This window comes from Sapajus apella, unplaced genomic scaffold, assembly GCF_009761245.1.
Source record: "Sapajus apella isolate SASKATOON/1434 unplaced genomic scaffold, GSC_monkey_1.0 scaffold39, whole genome shotgun sequence".
In the NCBI taxonomy this organism is placed as follows: Eukaryota; Metazoa; Chordata; class Mammalia; order Primates; family Cebidae; genus Sapajus; species Sapajus apella.
Window position 1 is genome coordinate 21,982,949 of NW_022436979.1, and position 21,117 is coordinate 22,004,065.

A 21,117-nucleotide genomic window follows, 5' to 3' on the forward strand; every position below is an offset into this window, starting at 1 on the left:
ACTGGGACGGACGCAGGTAAGAGTCATGCCGACGATGCCTTTATTCTGTCTTTTGTCAAAGCCATTTTGTTCTTTTCTTACCCCTCCTATCCTGGTCCACTGTGTTGATACAAAGGAACGCCCAAGGCTGGACCATCTATATCTATATTAAAAAGGGGCGTGCATTCGGCTCACAGTTCTGCAGGCTGTGCAGGAGCGTGGCACCAGCATCTGCTTCAGGTGAGGCCCTCAGGGAGCTTCCAGTCATGAAAGGAGGCAAATGGGGAGCAGGCATGTCACATGGTAAGAAGGGAGCAGGAGGGAGAGAGGAGGGTGGCAGGCCCTTTAACCGCCAGCTCTAGTTTAATAGAGCAAGGACTCGTGACCAAGAGAAGGGCACCAAGCCATTCGTGAGGCATTCACCGCCCACCGGCCACCACCACCCATCCGGCCCCACCTCCAGCACTGGGGATCACATTTCAACATGAGATTTGGAGGGAATAAACATACAAACACTATCACCCCACTACGATGTCGTAATGTGACTGGATTGTGCCCTCCACTTCATGTGTGGAGACCCTAACCCTCAGGACAACTGTTTTTGGAGACAAGGCCTTCAGCAGATAACAAGGCTAGATGAAGTCGTAATGGCAGGACTCTCATCTATAGAAGGTGCCCCCACCCCCTTTTTGAGATGGAGTTTCACTCCGTTGCCTATGCCGGAGTGCAGCGGTGCGGTCTCACTCATTGCAACCTCTGTGATTCTCCTACCTCAGCCCCCCGAGTCACGGGGATTACAGGTGCCTGCCGCCACGCCCAGCTCATTGTTGTATTTTTAGTAGGGACAGGGTTGCACCAGGTTGGCTAGTCTTGAACCCCTGACCTTGTGATATGCCTGCCTCGGACTGCCAAAGTGTTGGGATTATAGGCCTGAACCACCGTGCCTGGCCCGGTGCCCTTTTAAGAACAAGAAGAGGGAGAGAGTCTCACTCTAGGAACACAGGGGAGGTGACGTCAGTACACAGTGAAATGCTGGCTTCACACTGGGCAGGAGAAGAAGGCACGGAAGCCACGCTCCCTTGCCAGCCAGACTCCAGAACTGTGAGAAATCAATTTCTGTTGTGTAGCTGCCTGGTCCACAGTAGCTGATGTGGCAGCCCTGGGAGACTGGTACACGTGGTTTCCCCTAAGGCAGCTAGAGCTACACATTTTAAAAAACTCTTTGACTTATTTTGATCTTGCATATAATATTCAAAATAATAAATCTGTAAAAGTCCAAATGGTAAGTTCTTCTAGAAAAAGCATCTTCCTATATATAAAACCCATGAATTTATTTCCTGGGGGGGGAAATATGAAGAAAAGTTTCCTATCCATGACAGAGCTGCTCGTATATTCTGCATTTCTATAGGAAGAAGAGGAGACTAATATACCGGAGTGCTTGTGATCCCAGGTGTTTCTTGTTTATGAGAACAAGGCATTTTAAATTCTTCCATTGTGGGTTTCATAACCTCAGGGATACACAGGAATCTCAAATGTCAGCGGCTTGCCTGGAAGAGAGAGCCATCGCAATAGGAGGAGACAGCAATGGCCCCAGGGACAATTTTGGCAGAGAGAAGAAAACCAGGGTGCCAAGGCAATCTTGATTGTTGCCTGTTACACTCAGCACACTTTCTTTTTGACTCATATGGGCTTTGGCTCCTAGAAGCACACCAAAAAAAAAAAAAAATCAACAACAATAAAGTCCCAACCTTTTCATGACCAAATTCCGGTGCATGAACAGCACTGTGGCACCAGACAGCTTATAATTCAGGACCAGGAAATAATCAAGCGTGCACAGTTTGCAGCGACTCTTCCAACAGCCGTTTGGAGCCTTTCTTCCACTTTCTGCACGACGCTGCTCTTGTGATCTTGGCCTCTGGGCCAAAATGAGAATACACTACAGTGACTCTGGACCTGCAGGGGATAAATAATTAATTCCAAACTCAGCCAGAAGCCAGTCCTACTAACTTCAGTTGACAAAACGTGACTATTACCCGGACTCCAATGCTGAGTACACACACTGGGAAAGAGCCCTGGAGTGTCATGATATTTGCGATATCTGTGAACCACGATCTCCTTTTAATACAGTTTCTGTCCTCAGTTTTCCCCAGTGATAGTCTAGCGAGTAGAAGCAGCCTGAGAGAATCTGCCATTCTCTTTGCTTCTTGTTGTTGTTGTTCTTCCTGTACTATGGCGTGATTTATTCCGTTGGTATCATATTCTTTACTATTCCTAAAATCAGGGGACCTGTTTAAGGTGTACTAAATGTTCACATTTGGAAGCAATTTAGAAGCTTCTTCCTTAAAACCGATTTATAACTCAGATATCTGTACTTATCCCCAGAAATTCCACTGCATTCATGATACAGTTTGGCTCTGTGTCCCCACCCAAATCTCACCTTGAACTGTAGTTCCCATAATCCCCATGTGTCATGGGAGGGACCACTGGGACGTAATTGGATCATGGGGGCAGTTGCCCTCATGCTGTTCTCGTGATAGTGAGTGCTCATGGGATCTGATGGCTTTACAAGGGTCTTTTCCTCCTTTTCTTCGGCACTTCCTGCTGCCAGCATGTGAAGAAGAAGGTGTTTGCTTCCCTTTCTGCCATGACTGGAAGTTTCCTGAGGCCTCCCCAGCCCTGCAGCACTGTCAATTAAAACTTTTCTCTTTATAAATTACCCAATCTCAGATGTTTCTTCATAGCAATATGTGAACAACAGACTAACGCAATGTATAAAACTGATAAAACAAGCAAGTCAATGCAAAAAGCCTAGTCAAAGCAGGCAAATGAGAATTCCTACTTTAAAACTTCAAAACCAGGTACTTCGATCATTCATTTACAATTTTATTTTCCTATTTTATGCTAAACATGGTGATTTGTATTAAGAAAAGAGTCAAAAACGAATCTCTCTGTTGAGATGAACAGAGAGAGAGAGGGTGTATGTTTGCTCAATGAGTAGCTTAGATGACATCCCCCATAGCTTAGACTACATCTATATAGGTCAAGGGCATACAGAAATATGTATACTTACATTTTCTCTTGTTTTTTCAAATTTATAAATTGTGTCTGTTCTTTTGTTTTGTTTTTACGCTTTTATTTTAGACAGACCGGGTACATGTGAAGATTCATTAGAGGGAATATTGTGTGATGCTGCAGTTTGGAGTATGTATTCCATCACACTGACAGTGAGCATTGCAGCTGACAGGTAGTGTTCAACCTACCTCTCTGAAACCTTCTAGTAGTCCACAGTGTCTTTTGCTTCCAGATTCAAGTCCATGTGTGCTCAATGTTTAGCTACCACTTTTAAGTTAGAACATATAGTATTTGGTTTTCTCTTTCTGTGTTAGTTTACTTAGAATTATGCCCTCCAGCTTCATCCATCCTGCAACAAGGACATCACTTAATTATTTTTATGGCTATGCAGTATTCCTTTGCGTATATGTACCACATTTTCTTTATCCGATTTACCATTGATGGACATCTGGGTTGATTCCATTGGCTATTGTGAATAGCTTGACAATGAACATATGCATGCATGTGTCTTTTTTTTTTTAATTATTTTCCTTTGGATAATGGAATTACTAGGTCAAATAGTAGTTGTAACTTCTTTAAGAAATCTCCACACCAAGAAAAGCTCCACATGGTTGCTTTCCATGGTGGTTGAGCTGATTTAAATTCCCAGAAACGATGTACAAACATTCCCTTTTTCTCAGCCTAATCACCTGATTTTGTTGCTGTTGTTGTTTTGGACTTTTTAACAATAACCATTCTGACTGGTATGAGATGGTATCTCACTGTGGCTTTCATTTGCATTTATCTGATGAGTAGTTATGCTTAGAAGTTTTTCATATGTTTGTTGGTCACTTGTATGTCTTCTTTTGAGAAGTGTCTGTCCATGTCATTTGCCATTTTTAAATGGGGTTATTTGTTTTTTGATATTGATTTGTTGAAGTTACTTATAAATTCTAGATATTAGGCCTTGTCAGATGCACAGTTTGTGAATATCTTCTCCTGTTATGTAGGGTGCCTCTTTGCTCTATGAATAGTGTATTTTGCTGTGCAGTAGCTCTTTAGTTTAGTTAGGGTCAATTTATCTATTTTTGTTTTGCAATTGCTTTTGGAGATTTAGCTAAAAATTCCTTACCAAGGCCAATGTCAAGAAGGGTATTTCTTAGGTTTACATCTAGGATTTTTGTAGTTTGAGGTCCTACATTTAAATGTTTAATCCATTTTGAGTCAGTTTTTATATATGGTGAAGGGTAAGAGATCACTTTCAATCTTCTGCATATTAGCCAATTAGCCCAGCACCATTTATTAAATAGGGAATTCTCTTCCTGTTGCTTGCTATTGTTGAACTTGTTGAAGATCAGATGATTGTTGGTGTGTGGTTTGATTTCTGAAATTTTATTTTGTTCTATTGGTCTAATGTGTCTATTTTTGCACCAGTTCTAAACTCTTTTGGTTAATGTGGCCTTATAGTATAGCTCACAGTTGGGTAGTGTGATTCTTCCAGCCTTATTTGTTTTGCTTAGGATGACTTTGGCTATTCAGCCTTTTTTTTTTAATCTATATGAATTTTAGAATAGTATTTTTTTATTGCTGTGAAGAATGTCATTGGTAGATTGATAAAAATACTATTGAATCTAAATTGCTTTGGGCAATATGGCCATTTTTATGATATTGATTCTGTAATGCATGCACATAAACTGTTTTTTTCATTTATTTCTATTATCTTTGATTTCTTTCAGCAGTGTTTTGTAATTATCTTTATAGAGATTTTTCACCTCCTTTATTAGCTGTATTTCTAGGTATTTCATTTTCTTCATGGCCATTGTAAGTGGGATTATGCCCTTTATTTCATTCTCTGCATGAACCTTGTTGTTGTATAGAAATGCTACTGAGTTTTGTATATTGATTTTGTATCCTGAAACTTTACTGAAGTCATTTATCTTGGGAGCCCTTTGGCAGAGTCTTAAGGATTTTCTATGTATAGAATCATACCAGCAAAAAAAAAAATTGTTTACTTTTTTTCCTATCGGAGATCTTTTCCTTATTTCTCTTGCCTAAATACTGTGCCTGGTATTTCCACTACTATGTTGAATAGGAGTGGTGAGAGTGGGCATCCTTTTCTTATTGCAGTTTTCAAAGAGAATAGTTCAGACTTTTGCTCATTCAGCATGATGTTGGCTGTGGGATTGTCATAAAAGACTAATATTTTGAGGTGTGCTCCTTTGATGCCTAGTCTGCTGAAGATTTTATCATAAATGGATGATGGACTTTACCAAAAGCTTTTTCTGCATCTAATGAGATGATCATATGGTTTTTGCTTTTGATTATGTTTGTTTGGTGAATCACATGTATTTATTTGCTTATGTTGAACCAGCCTTGCATCCCAGGAATGAAACCTACTTGATTGTGATGAACTGACTTTTTGATGAGCTGCTGGATTCAATTTGCTGTTGTGTTTGGGATTTTTGCAATGTTCACAAGGGATATTGGTCTAAAGTTTTCTATTTTAAGAATGTTTAGAATAGCTTATGCATAGTAGGCACTATTTTTTAAATAAAAATAAAATACTTATTTTAGAAAAAGTAATGGTTTAATATAAGTTGTGTGACCCTAAACCCTATGAATTGTGGTTAAAAAAAATCGACAAGACAGTGTGGCAATTCCCCAAGGATCTAGAAATAGAAATTCCATTTGATCCAGCAATCCATTACTGGGTATGTACCCAAAGGATTATAAATTGTTCTTTTATAAAGACACATGCACATATATGTTCACTGTGGCACCGCTTACAATAGCAAAGACGTGGAACCAACCCAAATGCCCATCGATGATAGACTGTACAGGGAAAATGTGGCACATATACACCATGCAATACTATGCAGCCATCAAAAACAATGAGTTTGTGTCCTTTGTAGGGACATGGATGAATCTGGAAACCATCATCCTCATGAAACTGACACAAGAACAGAAAACCAAACACCGAATGTTCTCACTCATAGGTGGGTGTTGAACAATGAGAACACATAGACACAAGGAGGGGAGCATCACATACTGGCGTCTGTTGTGGGGGGCTGGGAAGGGACGGTGGGGGATGGGAAGGTTAGGGAAGGATAACATGGGGAGAAATGCCAGATATAGGTGACGGGAAGATGGAGGCAGCAAACCACCTTGCCATGTATGTACCTATGCACATGTGCCCCAGAACCTAAGCACAACAACAACAAAAAAGAATTACTTAGACAGCCTTAGCCATTTGGTGTACGTGTCACAAATCCTTTTTCTAGTTTTTAAAATTTGTTTATGGTGATCATTTTATTGTGCAGACATTTTATATTTTTATGAAATCAAATTAGAAAAAAAATGGGCACATGGTGAAGTAAATGATGATGTACCCTAGGTAAATAAAAATTCAGCTTCACAAGTGTTTCATTCACTTCTATATAGTGACCTCAGAATAATATTACACAGATTTCTTAGGGTTTGATTGAAATAAAATGTAAACGCATATATATGGCTTGATAGTAATTGAATATGCTTTCTTTCCGGAACTTACCACTTTGTCTTATTGTGAAAAAGTTACACATTATATCACATGTCACTTTAAAGAACCTCCAGGCATTGCTGAAGTTCATTTGTCGAATAAGAAATTTCTATATTGCTCATACACAGGCATTTTTAATTTATAAAAAGTAGGCTTGATAGGGCTGCAAGTTTTTGGATTCCATAAGTGTGGTTATTGGAATTAAGAAAAATACTCATATTAAAGAGAAAGTATCTGGAAGAGCCGAGGCTGCCATGAGATTACGGCGGTTTGCTACTTACCAAAAGAGGGCATGGGGTCAGCATTAAGAATCCTGTTTCATTTATCACCATTTCATGGAATGGATTTTCTGTCCTTAGAAATAAGGACATTTTGTAACTGAACCACCAGAAGAGAACATGAGTTGACTCTAAGCACTTCTTTTAAAAAGGGAAAGAAAAAAAGAGCAGAATTTTTTTCCCAAGCTTGAAGAACAATGTATACATTAGGACATCATTTCATGTAAACTGTGTGATCTTTTACTCTCTGTTTTTGCTTATTGTTGAATATCTATTATATGACTGCTTTAGTTTTCTGAAAACCTGTTTATTTCACAAGAACATTATGCTTCCAGATAATCCGTGACATGGCACAACAAAACACTTACCTCAGTGAGCTACATTTAGAAAAGATGCCAAGGTGACTGATGGTACTGAACTTCAAAGGTGTGAAATACAGAAAGGAATTAATGATCAAACTGAAAAACCCATTATGTCAGGTTTAGAAGTAGCCCTTGCAGAAGGTGATTCTCTGAAGTTTCATCTTTACATACAAAAGGCAAACATTTGTGGACCCTGTGAGAACCCAGAAAGCAAAGAGAAAAGTGGTAACACATATTTGGCAAACATCCTGTTGTTTTAGGAGATTTGTTTTTATGCTGCTGAGGGAAATATTTGGATTTTCCTCAGGGAGTAAAGTTGCTGTGAACACGTTTAGGTGACGAGAAGGAGCGTGGGGTCGTGAGGGTGCAGCCCGCACAGCTGGGCAGACCCCTGCCCTCGGAAGAGCCTCACACGTGCGGTCTGTTGAAGTTTCTGCAATTAATTCATTAAATTAAACAAACAAAAACGGGTTCGTGCCTTCAATGGGCCAGGCCCTGTCCTAGCATCAGTGTGGATACAACAGTAAGCACACTAACTCAGTAAAAAGGAATCTAGAAAATTAGACAAAGCAGGAGGCAGGATGCGTGTGATGAAATGTGACGGCTGTATGCAGCGGACGGTAAGAGGCGCATCGGGGCTACAAGACAAATGACAGCCCTAAGGCTGCCTCCACATCCCACAGTGCCTACGCTGTGTGTCACTTAGCAGTTTAATGTTACCGGGCTTGGGGATTTCCAATTCTGGCCCAGGGATTACTAGAATTCTATGACAAGGGGACCTAAAACTTTGGTTGTCCTAGACAAGACCATCTCAGCACAGATGCAAATTTTATAAGCCTTGAAACAAGTTTACCTTAAAGAATGGCTTAAACTCTCTTTACAAAAGAAACCCCTGGTAACTGACTGGATTGAATACAGGTAAAAAAGGTGGAAGAGCTCCCCAAATACTGAAAATGGTCTTTGGCTGGACGCCCTGGGTTAGTCAGTCATCTGACCCCGGCTGTGTTTGGACCCCGCCGCAGCCGGCTCTCACGAATCCTATAGTAACAGCATTGCCAGAATAAAGCACTGGAGCATCAGCCAGTGTCTAAGGCTCATCTGTGACAAGAATCGAGTGCCTCTGGGGGAAGGCTGATGAGCTACAGCCACCCGAGATCCTTGAATGTGACACTAAATACAATTGTATAATAAGAAAACACACAATGCACAAACAGCCCACAGGCATTGGCTAGCAGGGACTGCGCAGCAGACAACAGTTTATGTAAGGAAATACTTTATGAGAAAGTGAGTAGACATTTAAGCAATGGGGAAGGCACATATTCATTTTCTAAATCTGCTGTATTAGGAGATGTGGAACTTTGAACATAGGAAAGGAGAACATTACCTGGAGGGCAACACAGAATTCTGGAAAACATTGTCTTACATAGATTGTGTGAGAACCTTTTAGTGATCAAGTAAGAGAGAGAGAAACCAGGAAAGGGAGAATCTGAGACACCCAGAGAGAGAACAGGATGAAGTACATGAATACCCGGCAGCACCAGTGCTCAGACATCTTGGTTTTTCCAGCATCACCTGAATTTCCTGATTTTCTAAGGTCTACCTCACAGAACCTATTCCTTAGTCCAATTTCTTGGGCCCATTTGTATTGCCGTCTCAATTCGTCAGCAAGCCATCCTTAGTGATCTGCCAGTCGGGTCAGGGAATGTGTTTGCATCTTTACCTGGTCAGAATGAATGGCGAGCGGCCCTCACTCCGGCACACACTTTACCTGCGACAACTGCACCTGAACACAGGGGAGGTATTTGGCTCTGAATGAAATAGCCAATCTCTTATTTAGTTACAGTGTTGGTGTAAAATGCAAACGTATTTTGATTCAAGTGTATGTTCTTAAAATCACTGAATGGTGGAAAAAAGAGAAAATAAGGGAAAATAATATGTGAATATTTCAAGATTTTTTTTAACTAAATGGAGTTGGAGGAAAAAATAAGTCATTCAAAAACTAGATTTTGTAATACCTCTAGCTTCTTAGCAAAGATGTTGGATGATTTGAGATCTCAAAGAAATTTCCAAATCTAAAATTTAAAATGCGAAAGGATTCCTTTTCCTTTGTGATTGCAATGTTAGAACAGCGTTCTGTATGAGTGTTCACTGCCTGGTGATCTGTAATGATAGGGTTTTCAGCCAGATTCTTGACAATATCAGTAAACACATTTCCTATCAACCACGCTTCTCGCTCCCCTGGACATTGTGACATAAACACCAGTTAGTTAAATTTAGTTTCAGCCACTCTCTGAGAAAGCCGAACTTAAACCAGATTAAGTGCACACTTGCCACGTGGCCCCGGGGAGCTGCGGCCTGGCAGCGTGTGGATCCTGTGGCAGCTCAAGAACGCCACCAGTCGTGGAGAAGCAGAAACGCAGGGCGGGAAGATAATCCACATTTATTATATTTTGGTGATAAGTTTTCAAGTAAAGAGAGGTATGTTCTTCTACAAGTATATTTTACCCATTTGCTGTTTGATGTCTTTGCTAAGATGTTAAAACGTGTTTATTGACTAAAAACTACAATAAATACATTTTACAGAAGGAAAGAAAGAGAAAAGGGGGAAATGAAAGGGGGAGGAAGGGAGGAAGAAAACAAACAGGACTTTTCCTATCTTTCAGAAACTCTTGTGTTCAAACACTGCTTGTCATAATGTTTTTCTTTAAATAATACCCTTAAGAAATGTACAATTCTAAAACACTAGAATAATTTGTGTTTTTTGTGGTTAAACAAACCAGTGTGAACCGTTTAAATAAACCGTGAGGACTTCATAACAGAGATGAGAATGTCCGGGGAGTGCTTGACAGTTACACAGGGTTTCCGCTGCGGTTTGCAGATTCTTGTAAACTAAACCTCATGGCAAGAGCCCATATTGAGAGTTCATCTGTGAACCTTGAGGATAGAAGGCATTACACTGCTGCCTGAAAACACTCTCTGGTTCTTAGTCTTTTCTACACATTCCATGTTCATAAAGGCATTCAATACAACAAACGCTCTGGAAGCTATTTCTGAGTCATAAACCCAGTGACATGAGCAAGATCTTCCATGGAAACTCTCCGAGCCTGGAAGCCTCTGCTCAGTGAATGCTCCCACCTTCCATGGCACCCAGCCTTCCTTCTCTTTGTGCTCCTCTGCATTTACCGTCCCACAGGTCGGTCCCAGCCCTTTCTGTCATCAGCACCTCTGCACCTCCTGCGTCTTCCCCAAAGGCAACCTTTCTGGCTGCTTCTCATCTATCAGCTCTCAGCTCACATGTCTACACTGCAAAGAGCCTGTCTTTGACCAACCAACGGAAATTAGGCCTACCTATCTATTTGATTCAAACAACTCGCTGCAAGTGCCACCTATTCTATTTATTTTCTGCTAATTTTTCCCTTCTGTATTGCATATCTCCCTCTCTAAAATAGAAACTTGACCAATACAGTCTCTTAAAGATCTTATTTACCATTTTGTTAGCAGCATATAGTAACATGCCCTGGGGAGATGAGTGCACAATGATATTTTTGGAATGCTTAGATGAAGGCTTTTCTATCAATCAAACTGAACAATATGTCTCAGGCTCTTTTGAGAGGCCGAAGTAGATGTAAATAACTCTGTATCATTGTAGCACGGTTTGCTGAAAGGCAACTCATGGGCTATAAGGCAGCGATGTAAGTATGGAAGTTTATAGGCTTAGTTTGGTGAATAATATTATGATAAACATTTAAAGTTTCCCTGAATTTCTGAAGAACAGATAAAAGTATCAGTGTTTCTCTAGCACAGGTGATCTCAGGGCAACTGGAGAAAGTTTGAAGTTACTGAATATTTGGCCAACCGTATTTGCTAGTCTACTTAAGTAACTACCCCAAAAGTCTTGATACGCTGGTCTTTTTAAACATGGACAAACAAAAATTCGACGGACTGAAGCTTTCGTTTTTATTCATCTGAATATACAGCATATTCTAAATATATAGACAATGACATTGTAATCTCCCCAAAATAAATATTCCTGGAACATTGCATTCTCCCAGTCTTCTTTGTTACCAATTTTATGTTAATTTTGGCTATATTACATGTTCCAGAAGTTCCAAGATTTTCTCACTTAAACAGTAACAGGTTAGCTTCAGTTGGGGTTGTTGATGTGTGAAAGCTGTTTAACTGCAGCTCTGAGAGGCACCGTGGGAGGAAGTCTGCAAACTGGTAAGCCAGGGGAAGTCCCTCCTGGAAGAGTAAAAGCAAGGCATTGTTTGCTAGAAAAAGGATAAACAAGGAAAAGCTCGTGCGAAAGAAAACAAAAATAACAAATATAAAAGGCAGCAAATACGTTCCCCTCTCCCTGGAAAAAATCCGTTGTCTTTCAGTCAATAGTAAAATTAGAAAAATAAGGATAGATAGTAGATATTGACTTTGTGATACTAAGTGAGAGGAATTGAATTTGAATTTTAGTATTCTGACTTTAAAAATTAAAAATCAGAAAATCTGTTTGACATCCTAATTTTTGCTTTGAATTTTTACTGAACTATTAAATCCAAAAATATAGGAACCAGTTGATGCTGAAACGGATGGGAGTAGCATGAGTGAACACTGAAGCAGAGGCGTCAGGAAGAGCATCCTCAGAAGCTGTAAGACAGCGTGGCACGAAAATGACCCCTCTGTTGCGTCTCCAGTTCCGTGACAGATTAACACTGACTCTGACACCTTGGGAGCGATGCCTCCGTCAAGTTTGTTATCCATGAAATTAACATTAAATGACAAGAGTTGAACAGAGTAATGTTGAGAGTGGAATAATGTTACTATAGAAAGAAGATAGGTATTGTTTCCAAACATTCGAAGAGGTTTTAGAAAGTTGATATTCCAAATCAGAAATGTTATATAAGCGAATAGCCAGGTAACTTCACATAAAGTTGAAATAACATGAATAGATCACTGTTTAAATGGTGATCTTTCATGTCAGTCAAGAATTTTTATTCAACAGATTCATGAATATATGACTTTTATAATAAAAAGTATTTATTAAATATTGTTTATAGTTTGGACTGAGTTTATAGATAAAAGTTTATAAAAGTTTATAGTTTTTAAAATCTTAAAATCTTGAGTTTTTATATTCTTAAAGGACACATTTCAGTGGAAAAAGAAAAAAGAGTTCAAAGAATTATCTGGAAATTAGAATGTTTAAGGCCTAAATTCCCAAATCAGCCATGTTCAGATGACTCGATCAAAATGCCATTTAAAGAGATCAATAATTTAAAATGGCTGGTTATGTAAACAGATCTGAGCAAATTTCAGATTTATCAACAAGAGAAACGAAGAGAAAGAAAACAAGAAAGGGGAGGAAAAAAGACTGAACAGAGGAAGTTGCTAAGGACAGCACATTGCAGAGCAATAGTAAATTTGGGGAACAATGAGCTGTTTGTTCAGGTGGGTAAACGTGTATGTCTGCATCTGTTTGTTTGTGTGAATAATATATGTTTGCTAAAACTTGAAAATGTTTGACATCATTCTTAAAAATAACTGCTTCGCCTGTAATCCCAGCACTTTGGGAGGCCGAGGAGGGTGGGTCACCAGAGGTAAGGGATTGAGACCAGCGTGGCCAACATGGTGAAACCCTGTCTTTACTAAACATACAAAAATTAGCCAGGTGCGGTGACACATGCCTGTAATCCCCCTACTTGGAAAGCTGAGGCAGGAGAATCGTTTGAACCTGGGAGGCAGAGGTTGCAGTGAGCCGAGATTGCACCACTGCACTCCAGCTGGGGCAACAGAGTGAGACTCCATCTCAATAATAATAATAAATCGAAATTTTATTAAAAGTGAAAAGAAGGTTTTCTCATAAAACCATTTCTGTAGCTCACTCACTTGTAGAAACCATGTCTTTTTATTTGAGCCTGGCAGTTTGAACCCATTGTTAATTTTTCATCTAAAAAGTGATGTAAACAAATGTATATATTAATGATAAGTTTGCAACCTAGGCATTGTCAGGGCTGTGGTAGGGCATGTAGGACCATTAGACAGTCTCTTCATACAGATAAACCCTGAAATGTAGAGAGCTGATCTCACACAAAAATGAGTGTCTTGTATCTGAGGTTGCGAGAAAAACTAATAGAACACGCAGAGGATTTTGCAGAATAAATGATGAATACTGAAGTGTAGAAAAATAGATAGAAGACAAGGTTGGAATTCGGGGCAGAAGACTTAGATGTGAGTCCCACTCTAGAGGTGACTGGAAGCTGCACAAATCAACAAGTTCCCGAGATGAAGGGCAAACTGAAGAAAGAACTGGGCAACCACCAGTTCCAGGCAGGGTGCACACGTAGGTGGCCAAAAGTAGAGGAGATGCAGACGGATATTGACACCAGAGACTGAATAGAGGAAAGCCTGGCAGGGACCAACTTGAAGCTGTAAGGAGGGTCAACTGCCTTTGGCCAGTGGAAAGCAAAGACAGCCGGCTCAGATCTAGCCTTGGTCCTTCTGCTAACTTCAGCTGTTCTCTCTAACTGGATGTTCTCATCAGTTAACAAACTGAAATGGACCTGCCTTGACTTATTTCCTAATGCCTTATGAGGAGTATTTATTATATCGGGTATTGGGATTATCTTTCTGAGTCTTCTGAGGAAAGGTAATTCCCATACATGTTAAAATTCTATGTGAACTAAGCAATTATGATTTGTTCTCTATTTTGCATGTAAATATAAGTACTTGTGTAGATCACTGGTCCAAAAAGAGCAGGGACAGTAGTCACTGGCTGAAGATTCAAGAGACATGGAGAAGAAAAATGAGAAAATCCAACTGGCCAGCACATTGAGCCTCTGCCGGAGAACTTTCTGCACTGAGTGCCCCCGGACCCAGTTCCCTCTCTGGGTGTCTGTCTTGGCAGACAGCTCAAGAAGAGCCCTCCAACTAACCCCTTTTCTCCATGACCAGAATCCTGAAGGTTATTAGTGGCTCCTGCTGCCGTCTGCTCCTTGGATAAATGCCAGGGGAGCCATTCACTCTAGTGGTTATCAGTCAGTTCTTGTAGCCATGGTCCAGACCAGTCTTTCAACAGACACACGTTGTGTTATTAAAGGTAATGCATGAAATATCTTTTAAAAGACCCGGAGATGCCAACAAATGACTCAATATAACTCTGAAAGGATTTCGGAAGACGGATGAGTCTTTACAGCTCTAATTTTCAACAGTTAGCTTGAATCATTTCAACAGCGTCCATTTTTTCCTCCTCAAGAAAAGCATTTAGTATAAATGTTTTTTGTTTGTTTTTTATTTTATTTTTTCCATCAACATGTTCTGAGTATGCATCTACTCCGAGACCAGACGCTGTTTTACACCTAGAAGACCCAGCAATGCCTAGAACAGACACAGTCTTTCCTCTTGTGAAATTTACATTCCAGTCAAAAAAGGAATAAATTAGACAAATAGATAGGTAAGGTAATTGCAGATAGTGTTAGGTGCTGTGAAGAAATAAAACAAGGTAAAGAGGCAGGGAGTGATTCTGAGGAGAGACGTCTGAAATGAAGTGTGAAAAATGGAACAGAACAAGCTGTCTAAGTGTCTGAGAGGAGCGTTTCCGTCATAGCAAAAGCAAGGGTAAGCCTGAGACTATCTAGAGCAACAGTGGCGGTGACAAAATGGCCTGGGTGGCACGAAGTGGGCAATGTCAGAATGGCAAAAACTGTGCGGAGGAGGCAGGCAAGCATGGAATCATTTAGAGCCCTGGGGACTATGGAAAAATCTAGAATTTACTCTATGGGCATTGAACTCACAAAGATATGGAAGTGTCCTAACAAAGGATGACTTAAGCTGATTGACAGGTTAACCCTCCCAGTTTTTACATGGCGGATTCATTGCAGTGGAGCAGAACTCTGCTATACCGTGCTCTCTCTGAATGACTGCAGGGAAGCGTGGTGCTGCTCTCCCTGGAAAAACAAGGCGTGAGAAATGCCTCCGTGTTCAGCAGGTCAAGGTAACGCCTCCTAGGACACAGCTTTTCAGTGAAAAGCAATCACTGATTTTCACTAGAGTCCTGATGAAGTCTTCGTTAAGTGTAACATATTTCTTCCGTTCTTCTACCTGAGGATGTCGCCTCTTCCTGTTATTTTAGCCAGAAGCAATAACAGTGTCCCGAGATGAGCAATTTGGGCAGGAGTAATAGTGTACATGTTCTCAAGTAGAGGCCTTTTGGAATGATTCAGAAATTGCAGCCAATCCTATAGCAACGGGAAATGAATATGGCAGGCTTTTGTAACTTAACGATGCTTAGTGCAAGCAAATGTCGTTACCAGGAATGGCATCCCATGCGTGCTTAACTAGAGCAGGCATCTGCACTAAACTGCGGTTCCTCACTTGGCCCATGGAGCCTCTGTTTGTAACAAGTATTAGAAAGAGATGTTTGGCATTGCAGTCACGACCACTCGGTCAAAGTTGGAGGCTTTGAACTCTGAATTACCTCCCAAAATACAAACTTTAAGCTGGAGAGAGCTGTATTCACCTGCGACATTTCTGTAAATATTAATTAAATATAAAATAAAAGGGAACAAGGGACATAATCGCTATCAAGATTGGTGCATTCTTTTCTACTGACTCTCAGAAGGAAGCACTTATGCAAAAATGCACTTTTACCTTGTTTATATTTCTTTCACTGAAATTTACTGAACAGGCGCTTTGATGTAAATATCAAATCAGCCGTTTGCTCTTTAGCACAGTAGTCCAAGGTCATTTCACCGAAGGGAGGAAAAATTAAAACTACATGAGACAGTAGCTCTGGAATGAGGCTTTGGGGTTACTACTTAGTTAAAATATCAATTTCAATGACTATGGAAAAAATGAAAAATCATTTTTTCTGCTTAAAATTATCAGACTGCTAATGCAGAATTAGGAACACCATTTTCCTCTCTGCTCTGATTAGTATGGTGTGTAGACGTGTGGACAGTTTTTCAAGGTTATCGGGGCTGACAGACATAATCACTCCATTGTACTGCAGGGCTTCAGACCCTGGGTGTTAAGCAGACCCTGCAGAGGCCTCCCAGCTGGATGAATGCACAACTCATGTTTTTGTTGGCTGGCTGAGTACATAGATGAAAAAGGGGTAAGTCTTTATGAAGTCAAAATTAGACTCTGTTTCTCATTCTAAAGATGACTCAAACGTTATGATGACACATGTTCTGTGATCTAAGTGTACCAGATTCAGAAGGGCACACTCTTCCCGACTTGCCCAGTTGAATATGTCTTTGTTGTTACTCAGAACAAGAGTAGAACTAGCTTTGGAAAGATTAGCAATTTCTTGTTCTGTGTAATACCCAGGTAATACAAATTGTTAGGTTCTCTGTATGCAATGTTTAAATGAGATATCAGTTAAAACCTCTATAATTAATGAAGTGATTTTCCATATTGGAGTACATAAAATTATAAATTGACCTTGAAAGGGAGCTGCTTGAATAAGATCTAGTCAAAGCACATACACACAGCAGCCACTAAAATGAGAGAAATGTTACTTACTAAATCATAAAATAAGCACAATTTCAAGACAATACTGAAAGCTTGAATATGGTGACTTTAAAACACAGAAAAAGTCTATATTTATTTGTAATGTATTGGGTAACTATCCATATTCATTTACTTATGTAGCTCTATGTATTCAAAATCACTTAAAAATACGTGTGTATGTGTAAGGATGATAGCCACGTTTTCATCCTGGCTCCCTCACTTTCTGTACTGCCTGTCGGTGTAACACGGTGGGTCTTCTCCTCCCCAGTGCCTCTTTCTAGGATATTTCACCACCTGCATTCCAGGTAACCTGTCTGAATGCAGCGTTTGCCGCTGCCCATTAGAACAGAATGTGTGGCTAAGATCAGGTGCTGTTGGGTTGTCTGGATAGAACCTTAGATCCACCTCTCACTTTCTGTGTGACCGTTGGTCAATTGTTTGAACTTTCCCTTTTGGGTTCCTCAACTTTAAAATGGGACTATTAACATTACCTACACTGGAACACAGCTAGGGTGGTTAAAAGACGACATTACCTACACTGGAATACAGCTAGGGTGGTTAAAAGACGACATTACCTACACTGGAACACAGCTAGGGTGGTTAAAAGACGTACTATACGAGATACATAAAATGCTTGGAGCGGAGGTGAATACACACTACTGCTAAAAAGAGGTTTAGTGGTGATGGTGGTGGTAGATTTGTGGTGGCAATGGTGGTGGTGGACGTGAGAACCGTGGTGAATCACTGGATGCATATCTAAGAAATGACACACTAGGCTGGGCGCGGGGCTCAGCCTGTAATCCCAGCACCCTGGGAGGTGGAGGTGGGTGGATCACCTGAGTTCAGCAGTTTGAGACCAGCCTGGCCAACATGGCAAAACCCCGTGTCTACTAAATATACAAAAATTAGCTGGGTGTGGTGGTGAACACCTATAGTTCCAGCTACTCAAGGAGGCTCAGGAAGGGGAATTGCTTGAACCCACGAGGCAGAGGTTACAGGGAGCTGAGACAGCACCACTGCACCACAGTGTGGACAACAGAGAGAGGCTCCGTCTCAAAAACAAAACAAAACAAAACAAAAACATAAAAAAACCCAAAGACATACTATTTCCAACTTGGAAATAGCTTGATATCCTCCTTTCTCTGATATGATCGTGTAACCTCCAATGTTAACTGCTACATTAATAAAAATGCAAACACTCATTTAATCTCTCTAGAGGAGACAGGTCGACAATTCACATCCCTGTTTTTTTATATGAGAATATCGAAATGGAAAGCAATATAATAATTTGCCAAGTAATTTTGTGGTTCCTTGCCTCCTACTTCTTAGAAAAATACTTAAATAGTATCAGAACAAAACCCCTTCTGATGTCCTGTCATGAAACCTAAAAGCTCGCCTGAGTTTGCAGCTTCCCGTTCCGTCTTCCACCGCTGTTCATTCGCTGTGGTTCTTCTCCACATGGTTAATTCCCCTTTCCTGGCTCAGGTCTCTGTTTCTTCCCCCCTCCTCCATTAGGCAGTTCTGTTGCATCCATAGCCTCTGCTATATTTACACACACTCTCCACCTGCTCCTTCCCATCATTATTTAAATTTTTTAAACCGAAAATGAAACAAAATTATTTTCCTGAAAAGATCTGCTCTTCTAGTTATTCCTCTGGCTGTCCCCTCACCTTCAAGTATAAACTAATTTCACCAAATTATCTGTGTGTGCTGGCTACCTGTTCTCACCTCCAACTAAAAAGTCCTTATCACATGGCAATTTAGCTTTTACCCCAATTACCTTCTGCCAGTGACCTTGTAAATAACAAACGGCCTTCATGTGCTAAATATTCTTAACATATTTTATATCATACAGTGTTTGATTTCTCAGGATCATTTTATGTTTTTCAGTACTCTTAACCCTCAAAAAATGCTTCCTTCCCACGATACCACTTCTGTGGTTTTCTTCTTTTGCCACCTGCCAGAGCTTCTCCGCATCTTCATTAGGACACATTCACATTGTTTTAAAGTTAGATCTTTGTATGTCTTTCCTTACTGATTGACTCTCAGTCCTTTGAGAGTAGAAATCACACCTCACTCTTCTTTGTATCTCTAGAGACATTACAACGTTCAATTGATGATGAAGCAATGAACAAATGAAAGACTGAATGATTTGTCCTAGAAAGAAGTTTATGCATTCCAGGTTGTTAGAAATCATGCCATCAAGATAAACATTTTTAAAAGCATGGGTTAACTCTGAATGTCATTGTATGTAATAAGGTCTGTCTTATTCCAGTTCATGTTGCTCTACCTGAGAAAAGGTAGTGCATAAAGAGAATAATTTTATTTGGCTCGCTGTTCTGGAGGTTTGGAGCTTCAAGGAGCATGGAGGTGTTGCCTGGTCAGCTTCGGGGAGGACCTCACACTGCACCACAACATGGGAGAGGTGGAAGCAGACACAGAATTAGGTGTGCAAAAGAGGCAGGACACCAGAGGCAAACTCACTCAGTAATAACCTGCCATCTCATGAGTGGATGCATTCCCACAAAAATCAATCCAGTCTTCAAGAGTGAGAACTCATCACCACTTCCATAGCATAGGCTGCCCATGAGGGTGGAGACCCCCACATGACCCTACCCACACACCCCTCTTAGTCCCCACCTCCGGGAAATTTCACCTTCCAACATTGCTGCACTGAGATTCAAGCCTCCAACATAAATTTTGGAAGGGCTATTCAAATTGTACCCAGATGATTAAGTAACAAGAGTAAAATTAGCTAATTTTATAGGTAAAATAACGTGATGCAGATTAATTTAATAAATACAAGAATATGACATCATGCAAATGAGTAAGTTAATCAACTAACAATTTATGTTTATCCCTTTGTTTCCATTTTCTTCATACACCCTTAGCTGGTAAAATCTGCCTCTCCCATCCCAACTTCATTTTACTTAGAAGCAAACATTTACCTCCTATCAAATTTATAAATTAAATCTGTTACTAGGAAGCTCATGGACACCGTTCAGTGAACACTGATTGAAACTGTGAAGTTCTGAGCCAGGTCCTGTGAAGGAAGTAAAGAAAAGCAGTGAGATGTCAGTCTTGTCTTTGTCCTTCGAGCATCATACAGTTATGGGGGGACTGTGAAAAGTTTGTGGAAAAATAAAAGATAAAAAATATAGCTTTATTGATCAACATAAGCTTCATGAAGCGCGAGACACTTTCGTAAGCAATGCTACCCACCATTTAGTTCATCCCAAAGAACTGAGGGTCCTTGGAATTTAACAATGTCAATGTGGTCTTTACATTATTAACAGAGGAAAAATAAGTGTCCTTTAAAGACTTTTTAAGCTTAGAAAAAAAAAGAAGCCAGACACAGCCAAATCAGGACTGTGATGCCTAATGATTTTGCATTGAAACTGTCACAACTTTGCGCTTATTTGATGAGAGTGATGAGCAGCAGCACTGTTGGGATGGAGGACTCTGCGGTGACGCTCTTCTGGGCATTTTCTGCTGGAGCTGTGGCTTACCCCAATACTCTCACAACAAGTGGTTGTTACTGTTCTTTGCCCCTCCGGAAAGTCAACAAGCAAGGTGCCTTGTCTGCTTTTGCTCCACGTCCACCTCCTGGTAGCCATTGCTTTGATTGTGCTTTGTCTTCACGATTGTGGTGATAAGGCCACGTTTCCTCTCCTGTTGTAGTTCTTTGAAGAAATGCTTCAGGCTCTTGATCCCACGTGTTCACAATTTCCACTGCAAGCTCTTCTCTTGTCTTTAGCTGAGCTGACCACACTGGACTTGGCATGCATCAAGTGGAAAGTTTGTTCAACTGAAATTTTTTAGTCAGAATTGGGTAAGCCAAACCCATGGAGGAGACTATGGTGTTGGCTATTGTTTCTGCTGTTGATCATTAATCTTCTTCAATTAAAGAACAAGCAAGATGAATTTTTCCCTCACAAATTGATGTGGATGGTCTGCTGCTGCAGGCTTCATCTTCAGCACCATCTCATCCTTTCTTAAAAAAACTTTTCTCTTTGTAAACTGCTGATTTCTTTGGGGCATTGTCTCCATAAGCTTTTACTAAGCATCAGTGATTTCCTACTTTTTCACCCTAATGTCACTATAAATTTGATGCTTGTTCTTGCTTAAATTTTAGCAGAATTTATGTTGCTCTGATAGGAACGCTTTTCAAACTCACATTTTAACCTTCATAGTTCCTCATACTAGATCCTGTTCAGACACGTTGTAAGAAGTTAGTGTGAGTTCATTTTGGTGCAAAGCATTTTTGAAATCTATGCACAGTTTTATTCATAATGTGTTTTTCATGAACTTTTGAAGACTCCTTACATGTTTAAAGATTACGAAAGCAGATACACAGTGATAAATACCACTCCACAGTTTGGAGGTAAGGTGGTGGGAGGTTGGTAGT

At 40.3% G+C, this 21,117-nt stretch overlaps 1 long non-coding RNA gene across 1 annotated transcript; it reads right to left on the bottom strand.

The window, feature by feature from the left end:
• Nucleotides 1–665: 665 nt before the first annotated feature.
• LOC116565127 lies at nucleotides 666–18,827 on the bottom strand. Its single transcript, XR_004275276.1, has 3 exons — nucleotides 18,817–18,827; nucleotides 16,422–16,432; nucleotides 666–735 (listed from the first exon to the last, which is right to left on the bottom strand). It is a non-coding gene; the product is annotated as an uncharacterized LOC116565127 (long non-coding RNA).
• Between the last annotated feature and the right edge of the window lie 2,290 nt (nucleotides 18,828–21,117).